Source organism: Emys orbicularis, chromosome 13 (assembly GCF_028017835.1).
Source record: "Emys orbicularis isolate rEmyOrb1 chromosome 13, rEmyOrb1.hap1, whole genome shotgun sequence".
In the NCBI taxonomy this organism is placed as follows: domain Eukaryota; kingdom Metazoa; phylum Chordata; order Testudines; family Emydidae; genus Emys; species Emys orbicularis.
The window spans coordinates 12,405,095-12,411,703 of NC_088695.1; the positions used below are offsets into that span (position 1 = coordinate 12,405,095).

The following is a 6,609-nucleotide window of genomic DNA, read 5'->3' on the forward strand; positions in this document are numbered from 1 at the left end:
TCTGATTAGTGCTCTGGCTGATGGGTGAGGAGCACTCGTGACTCCTCGTCAATGGAAGTTACGAGTGCTGTGCACCTTTGACATTCACATTATGAGATATTACAGAGAGAGAATCAGGATCAATTTCTCTGTCACACTAATCCTTACCATTGCCCTTCTCCTTCCCTCCACAGCCATCACATGATATACTGAGGAAGAAAATGTCCAACCGAACCACCGTGACCGAGTTCCTTCTCCTGGAATTCTCTGACATTCGGGAGCTGCAGATTTTACACTTCATGGTGTTTCTAGTGACTTACCTGGCAGCCCTGGTGGGGAATCTTCTCATCATCACAGTTGTTCTCCTCGACCACCATCTTCACACCCCCATGTTCTTCTTCCTGATGAATTTGTCCATCCTAGACATCGGCTCCATCTCTGTCACTGTCCCCAAATCCATGGCCAATTCCCTCATGAACATCAGGTCAATTTCTTATTCTGGATGTGTCGCCCAAGTTTTTCTCTTTGACTTTTTTGTTTCAGCAGATCTTGCTTTATTGACAGTCATGGCGTATGACTGATACGTCGCCATCTGCCAACCCCTGCACTATGAGAGAGTGATGAACAGAAGAGCTTGTATCCAAATGGCAGCTGGTGTCTGGATCAGTGTTTTTCTCTACTCTGCACTCCACACTGGGAACACATTTGCAATAACCTTCAGTGGAGGGAATATGGTGGATCAGTTCTTCTGTGAAATCCCCCAGCTCCTCAAGCTCGCCTGCTCGGACACATACCTCAGTGAAACTGGGGCTATTGCCTTTAGTGTGTGCTTAGCCTCAAGCTGCTTTGTTTTAATAATTGTGTCATATGTTCACATCTTTACCATAGTGCTGAGAATCCCCGCTGAGCAGGGCCGGCATAAAGCCTTCTCCACCTGCCTCCCTCATCTCACCGTGGTGTCCTTGTTCTTTTGCACTGCTAACTTTGCCTACAGTCATCCCACCTCCAGCTCAACTTCAGGTCTGGATCTCATGGTGGCTGTTCTCTATTCCGTGCTGCCAGCAGTGATGAATCCGATCATCTACAGCATAAGGAACAAGGAGATCAAAGCTGCATTGAGGAAACTGATTGCGTGGAGGTTATTCACCAAAAATAAACTGTCCATGTTTTCCCTTTGATTGTGATTTCATCCTGTTTCTTTATAAATGTAACCCTCTGATGACATTATTGTCTCTATGAGAACATGCTTTGCCATTTGCTTATGCAGAAAGGTGTATTTAGACAGGTAAAAATGCAGACAAACACCACTTAAGTCAGTGGAGTTACTGTAGATTTACCCCAGTGTAAATAAGATGAGACTCTACCTATCTATCTATCATGTTTTTTCTACTGCCACCCATCACCACACTATCCGAGCACCTTCCACCTCAAATGAATAGCCATAATCAAGTCCCCAGTGGACCTCATGAAGTCTCTGTGTCTTTGGGGGGGGAAGGGCATACACTTTTCTTGGGGTGCCATAGCTTTTGACTAATTTTTTGCTTGTGTAACAGAGTGGGGTATGATGGTGTTAAACTGTGAACTCTGTTGTAGTATGTGTAGAAATATTGGCACGGTGACAGCACAAGTCTGGCCTGGCTCGATGGCAGCCTGTTGTGCTGCTTTCCAGACAGCTGCTCTGCCTGGGAAAGGTGTTTGATACCTCCTTGGAGGACCTCATTGAGAGCCATCAAGTCTAGAGTCTGGGGCCATCGAGTTTTCTTGTCCTTCGACTACTTGCCCACCCTCTGGGAAAAACAATTTTTCTATACAGGGGGCCCACAGGCATGAATGTCAGAGATGGAACTTCACAGTTTGAACCCCTGGCACAGAGACGGGGGCCTACTGAACAGTGCTGTTCTGTTCTGTGCAGAGAGGGGCCGACCATGCCCGCACGTAGGAAAGACTAAACCTGTGTTTTTCGCCTTCCTGTCACATTCTTCTTAAAGGGGTTCAACCAGGATCCCAGAGTGATCATAGACTAGGTGAAGCTCTGGCAGAGTGTGTGTAAGTGACCTGGGGGCTTGGGGAAACTCAGACACTGGTTTTGAGCTCTAAGGCAGCTGGACAGTGGCCTCCCACTGCCAAAGGAAGGGCATTAGACCAGAGGTCTGAGCTGGGGAATGGTTCCTAGAGCCCCAGAGCTAGAAACAACGACAAGACTCTACCCATATGCAGTTACCTTGGACGTACATGGCACCCAGTGATTGGGTCCACTTTCATGAGATGAGTGGCTGTACAACTGGGTACCGGGCCAGATTGTAATGGCTAGCTCATCTGGCTATTGTTTTGTTTTATCATTTGGTCAATTTGGTTTTAGGATTTTGGTTTGTTTTCTTTGGGGGGGGATGATTGGGGGTTTCAGTAATTTGTCATGTATTCGGGAGGGCAATGTGTTATCTCTTTGTCTGGGTTTTCTGAGAGAGGTAAAGGTTTGCTTCCCACAAAGATGAAGGGATGGAAAAGAGTTTCTGTAGCTATCTGGATGATTGAGTTCCTGTTGAAATGACTAATTGTAACATGCCTAGAGCCTGAGATAGGCTTCTTTTTTTATTCATGTAAATGTAAATAAATAAATAACATCTGTGTCATTCTTGCTATGGTGGGAAGGCCCTTTTGAAGAGAAACTTATTCCAGTGTTTCCTACAGAAGAACTGACTCTGGATAATGAGGCCATATTTGGATCCCATTGAAGTCAATGGGCTAAAGCCACTCACTTCAAAGGGGTCAGGACTTGGCCAGCAGCCAATATACACAGGGATCCAAATGTTGCTAAAGGCAGCATGGAGAAAGCGAATGGGACGGAGATGTAAGGGTGAGATTCCCATCTCAGCTACACCTGTGCCAATGAAGAGTAGCTCCATTGACATCAAGGGTTTAATACTGATGAGGTTCTGGCTCAATGTCTCTGGGCTCAATTCATAGATTCATAGATTCTAGGACTGGAAGGGACCTCGAGAGGTCATCGAGTCCAGTCCCCTGCCCTCATGGCAGGACCAAATACTGTCTAGGCCATCCCTGATAGACATTTATCTAACCTACTCTTAAATATCTCCAGAGATGGTGTCAAGGCTGTATCCCCACTTTGAACTTTAGGGTACAAATGTAGGGGCCTGCATGAAAACTTCTAAGCTTATCTACCAGCTTAGCTCTGGTCCACTGCCACCATCTTAAGAATTCCCTCCCTGGGAAGCCTTGAGAAACCTTTCACCAATTCCCTGGTGAATACAGATCCAAACTCCTTGGATCTTAAACAAGGAGAAATTGACCCTTCCCCCCTCCTTCCTTTCACCAACTCCTGGTGAATACAGATCCAAACCCCCTTTGGATCTTAAAACAAGGAGAAATCAATCAGGTTCTTAAAAAGAAGGCTTTTAATTAAAGCAAAAGGTAAAAATCATCTCTGCAAAATCAGTATGGAAAATAACTTTACAGGGTAATCAAACTTAAAGAGCTCAGAGGAATCCCCTCTGTCTTAGGTTCAAAGTATAGCAAACAAGATAAGCACTCTAGTAAAAGGTACATTTACAAGTTGAGAAAACAAAGTAAATCTAAGACGCCTTGCCTGGCTTTTACTTACAATTTTGAAATAAGAGAGACTTGTTTAGAAAGATGGGGAGAACCTGGATTGATGTCTGGTCCCTCTCAGTCCCAAGAGCGAACAACCCCTTAAACAAAGGACACACACAAAAGCCTTTCCCCCCCCAAGATTTGAAAGTATCTTGTCCCCTTATTGGTCCTTGGGGTCAGGTGTCAGCCAGGTTACCCGAGCTTCTTAACCCTTTACAGGTAAAAGGATTTGGAGTCTCTGGCTAGGAGGGATTCCATAGTACTGTACACAGGAGAGCTGTCACCCTTCCCTTTATAGTTATGACAGATGGAGATTCCACAACCTCCCTAGGCAGTTTATTCCAGTGTTTAACCACCCTGACAGTTAGGAACTTTTTCCTAATGTCTAACCTAAACCTCCGTTGCTGCAGTTTAAGCCCACTGCTTCTTGTTCTATCCTTAGAGGCTAAGGTGAACAAGTTTTCTCCCTCCTCCTTATGACACCCTTTTAGATACCTGAAAACTGCTATCATGTCCCCTCTCAGTCTTCTCTTTTCCAAACTAAACAAACCCAATTCTTTCAGCCTTCCTTCATAGGTCATGTTCTCAAGACCTTTAATCATTCTTGTTGCTCTTCTCTGGACCCTCTCCAATTTCTCCACATCTTTCTTGAAATGCGGTGCCCAGAACTGGACACAATACTCCAGTTGAGGCCTAACCAGAGCAGAGTAGAGCGGAAGAATGACTTATTGTGTCTTGCTCACAACACAGCTGTTAATACATCCCAGAATCATGTTTGCTTTTTTTGCAACAGCATCACACTGCTGACTCATATTTAGTTTGTCGTCAACTATAACCCCTAGATCCCTTTCTGCCGTACTCCTTCCCATTCTGTATGTGTGAAACTGATTGTTTCTTCCTAAGTGGAGCACTTTACATTTGTCTTTGTTAAACTTCATCCTGTTTAACTCAGACCATTTCTCCAATTTGTCCAGATCATTTTGAATTATGACCCTGTCCTCCAAAGCAGTTGCAATCCCTCCCAGTTTGGTATCATCCGCAAACTTAGTAAGCGTACTTTCTATGCCAATATCTAAATCATTAATGAAGATATTGAACAGAGCCGGTCCCAAAACAGATCCCTGCGGAACCCCACTTGTTATGCCTTTCCAGCAGGATTGGGAACCATTAATAACAACTCTCAGAGTACAGTTATCCAGCCAGTTATGCACCCACCTTATAGTAGCCCCATCTAAATTGTATTTGCCTAGTTTATCGATAAGAATATCATGCAAGACCGTATCAAATGCCTTACTAAAGTCTAGGTATACCACATCCACAGCTTCTCCCTTATCTACAAGGCTCGTTATCCTATCAAAGAAAGCTATCAGATTGGTTTGACACGATTTGTTCTTTACAAATCCATGCTGGCTATTCCCTATCAGTGGTAACATAAACACTGGTGTAAGTTACTTGTCTGGGGTCATTTTGTTCTAACCTTGATGTATATGGAAAAGTGCCGTCACTTGCACTGATCTGGCATTCCATGCAGCATCCCATGTCGATCTGCTCACAAGCTGAGAAAGGAGCTCAGAATTTGGTTGATTTATTTTTTATTCCTTCTCTGTAGATTGTTGTGTAGACTATGTATATGATAGATAAAAGAGGAGTATGTGATTAGACAGACAGAGTGATGGGACCGTTCCTTGTCCTAAAACACAAGCTAATTATGTCATAATGATAGATTTCTGTTTCTGAATTAGTTTATGCTAATTATTGTGCCTCTTTTCCTGCCATGACTGTCTATGTCCAGATCATGATTTTCTTGTAAGTATTCTTTATTAAACATTATTCACCAAAGTATGTCTATGAATATTTCTCTTACTCCACAGCTCATTAACAAGCACCTCATCGGATGTACTCGGTGTGTGAACTTAGAGCTCTTTCATGTGGATACATTTTCAACACGCTGTTTCTTTTCTTTGACTGGATAAATTGAAGAATTAGAAAGCTTAAAAATGAAGAGGCCAATCCTCAGCTGGTGTAAATTGTTATAGTGCCATTGAAGCCAATAGCGCAATGAGAATTTATATCATTGGAGGATCCATGCTGAACACTAATGATTATGAATTCAACCCCCCCGCCCCCTTGAATATCCTGTACAAAGGCCCTGGTTCAGGAAATCACTTCAGCATGCGCTTAACTTTAACCAGGTGAGTAGTCCCTTGAAAGCTTAAAGTTAAACTCATGCCTAAGCACTTTGCTGGATTAGGATCTGGGTGAGAGCCAAAGGCTGCATGTAACAGGGTCTTACACAAACTACTTTCACACCCAGTCACTGCCTCAATTCCTCTCCTTCCCCAGTCAAACATCCCACTGCAATTGGTGCGTTGGAACATAACATAAGAACATAAGAACGGCTGTACCGGGTCAGACCAAAGGTCCATCTAGCCCAGTATCCTGTCTACCAACAGTGGCCAATGCCAGGTGCCCCAGAGGGAGTGAACCTAACAGGCAATGATCAAGTGATCTCTCTCCTGCCATCCATCTCCACCCTCTGACAAACAGAGGCTAGGGACACCATTCCTTACCCATCGTGGCTAACAGCCATTAATGGACTTAACCACCATGAATTTATCCTGTTCTCTTTTAAACACTGTTATAGTCCTAGCCTTCACAACCTCCTCAGGGTAAGGAGTTCCACAAGTTGACTGTGCACTGCGTGAAGAAGAACTTCCTTGTATTTGAGTTAAACCTGCTGCCCATTAATTTCATTTGGTGACCCCTAGTTCTTGTATTATGGGAATAAGTAAATAACTTTTCCTTATCCACTTTCTCCACATCACTCATGATTTTATATACCTCTATCATGTCCCCCCTTAGGTCGACTTTAGCAGCGTTAATTCGAATTAAGCCTGGACACGTTCACACGACGAAGCCCTTTCTTTCGACTTAAAGGGCCCTTTAAACCGGTTTCTTTACTCCACCTCCGACGAGGGGATTAGCGATAAAATCGGTGTTAGGGGGTCGGAATTGGGGTAG

The 6,609-nt window shown here is 44.0% G+C and overlaps 1 pseudogene; it reads left to right on the forward strand.

Moving 5' to 3' along the window:
• The first annotated feature begins 200 nt into the window (after positions 1–200).
• Positions 201–1,157, forward strand: LOC135888339 (olfactory receptor 14I1-like; annotated as a pseudogene).
• The last annotated feature ends 5,452 nt before the right edge of the window (positions 1,158–6,609 follow it).